General features: G+C 36.4%; 1 non-coding gene across 1 annotated transcript; it reads left to right on the forward strand.

Moving 5' to 3' along the window:
* The first annotated feature begins 1,709 nt into the window (after nucleotides 1–1,709).
* LOC130832172 (U4 spliceosomal RNA) lies at nucleotides 1,710–1,845 on the forward strand. Its single transcript, XR_009048246.1, has one exon. It is a non-coding gene; the product is annotated as a U4 spliceosomal RNA (small nuclear RNA).
* The last annotated feature ends 1,188 nt before the right edge of the window (nucleotides 1,846–3,033 follow it).

Genomic DNA, 3,033 nt, shown 5'->3' on the forward strand with positions numbered 1-3,033 from the left:
GATTTCAAGCACGAATGTACTAAAGTGCCCTGGGGGAAAAATGCTATATTACTTATTCCTCCAGAGGGGAAGGGAAGGAATTTAAATTCTTCCTCAGTAACCCATGGCACATAATTTTACATGGACTTATATCAATTCAGGCTGTTTCTTTTCTGCAGGTTGAAAAAAAGATTAAATTTAATTTTAACAACATAATTATAGCTGAAAACACCTACTTTTGAAATGCTAGAGCTAAGACCTTTTCTTTGCCCGTAAAATGTTAACATTTTAAAAAGGACATGAATAAATATAAACAGAAAATACATTCTAATAGCAGCAGCATTCTGTTAGAAACTGGGTTTTTCCAAAATGATGATCAAATTTGTGTCAAAACCATTTTTGAATGTTAAATATACCTAAAGCAAGGCAACAGCATCAAAGGTCAGGTTCATAGGTTTGGGATCTCATTTAACTAAAACATAAATTAAACTTTCATACTTTTTAAGATCAATTTCGTATGTACTTGCTTGGAGGCATATTTAAAGTGAATGCTTTAACTCAAGTCCTATTTTTACAGCCTTTAAATTTTTGTTGTTGTTGTTCATTTGTTAAAATGAGCAACTCAGTTCATTTTAAATAAAGGATAAAATATATAAGCCTGAATTCAAAACAATGTTGCTATCATTAGTTTTCTTATCCTCTTGATCATGTAATTAGTTTGCAATTTACTAATTTTTTATCCCCAACATCTACCATGATAATAATAACTCAACTTTTTTAAAGCCTTACCATATACAAAGGACTTTGTTTTTCATACACCGATATATTCATCCTCAGAGAAACCTTATGAAGTAGTTATTAATACCATCCTTCTTTGAAACAGGAGAAAACTGGGGCTCAAAGATATTAACCAGTTCACCAAAGATCACACAGCTACCAAGTAAAAGAACAAGGATTTGACACCAGGCAGCCTGGTTTCTGCGGGGTTTTATCACAATCATATTGTTGGTGTCACCTAATCACACCTAAAATCATTGCCTCACTCTCTTATATAATATGCCTCCTGAAAATCATGGAATTTTATCTGAGCTTGATGGTGTGTTGAATTATTTTAAAAATGTAGTCCTACTGAGAATAGAGCAATTTTCTATGGATTAGTATGAATCTTGTGCTTCCAAAATTATAATGACCTAGAAATTGCAAAATTCTCCTGCTATGGACAATCTAACAGATATTGATAAGATAACTCAAAATGCTCTCTCAAATAATTAGATGACCTTGCAGAAAGTAAAGGGAAAAGCTGAAGTTGGACATAATCAGGGAACAAGGATCATGAACTGAAGGCAGCACTACTGCCATGTCCTGCCTACCATCTGCTGTGCGTGGTGGGTGTCGCTTCAAGACCTTGCTTCAGACATGAAAGAGCCCACATCCATTAAACTACTGCTATCTCTGCCACTGACTCTGGGCTCTTTCTTTGGTCTTGAGGCTGGGCAAGTACAGGGCTTGCAGGTGGGGTGGGGGGCAGCCCAGTGAACAACTACAATAGACAAAGATACCCCATAGAGGCAAACAGTAAAATTAATGAAGTATCATGTTTAACTAGGCTTTGGCACTGAGTGGAGACTTTTTGTAAATAGGACCTTCATTGAGACTATGTAGTCAAATGTTAGGCTTCAAATATTTTGTGTCTGAATCTACTATATGTATTCAGTTCAAAATATATGTCAAGCTTTGCAGTGGTGGTATCGTGGCCAATGAGGTTTATCCAAGGCACGATTATTGCTAATTTAAAATATATGTCAAGAATTGCAATTTATATTGGACCTAGGTCTACTTACATGCAATCCAAAATTCTTCCTAGAAAAATCTATACCCAACACACAATGTTAACAAATATGAGCTCTCCATAAAAAATTATGCCAAACACAAAGGAAAACAAGCTACCACAAATGAGAATAAAAAGAAACAACAGTACCCACGAGCCTCCTAGACAGCTTCCTCCACAAGAGGGCAGACAGCAGTATCAAGCAGTATCAGCAGTATTTTGTCTTGTGGAACTAAAAACCACAGCCACAGAAAGATAGAGAAAATGAAAAGGAAAAAGACTTTGTACCAGATGAAGGGACAGGATAAAACCCCAGAAAAACAACTACATGAAGAGGAGATAGGCACCCTTCCAGAAAAAAAATTCAGAATAATGATGGTGAAGATGATCCAGGACTTTGAAAAAAGACTGCATGCAAAGATCAAAAAGTTTACCAAAGACCTAGAAGAATTAAAAAACAAATAAACAGAGATATGCAACACAATAACTGAAATGAAAAATATGCTAGAAGGAATCAATAGCAGATTAACTGAGGCAGAAGGGTGAATAAGTGACCTGGAAGACAGAATGGTGATCATCACTGATGCAGAAAAGAATAAAGAAGAAAGAATGAAAAGAACTGAAGACAGCCTAAGAGGCCTCTGAGACAATGTTAAATGCACCAACATTCGCATTATAGGGGTCCCAGAAGGAGAAGAGAGAGAGAAAGGACCCAAGAAAATATTGGAAGAGATTTTAGTTGAAAACTTCCCTAACACGGGAAAGGAAATAGCCACCCAAGTCCAGGAAGTACAGAGAGTCCCAGGCAGGATAAACCCAAGAAGAAACAGGCCAAGACACATAGTAGTCAAATTGACAAAAATTAAAGACAGAGAAAAGTTATGAAAAGCAACAAGGGAAAAACAACAAATAACATACAAGAGAACTCCCATAAGATTAACAGCTGATTTCTCAGCAGAAACTCTGCAAGCCAGAAGGCAGTGGCATGATACATTTAAAGTGATGAACAGGAAGAACCTACAACCAAGAATACTCTACCCAGCAAGGATCTCATTCAGACTCGACGGAGAAATCAAAAGCTTTACAGACAAGCAACAGCTAAGAGAATTCAGCACCACCAAACCAGCCCTACAACAAATGCTAAAGGAACTTCTCGAAGCGGGAAACATAAGAGAAGAAAAGGACCTATAAAAACAAAAACAAAACAATTAAGAAAATGGTAATAG

This window comes from Hippopotamus amphibius, chromosome 11 (assembly GCF_030028045.1).
Source record: "Hippopotamus amphibius kiboko isolate mHipAmp2 chromosome 11, mHipAmp2.hap2, whole genome shotgun sequence".
In the NCBI taxonomy this organism is placed as follows: Eukaryota; Metazoa; Chordata; class Mammalia; order Artiodactyla; family Hippopotamidae; genus Hippopotamus; species Hippopotamus amphibius.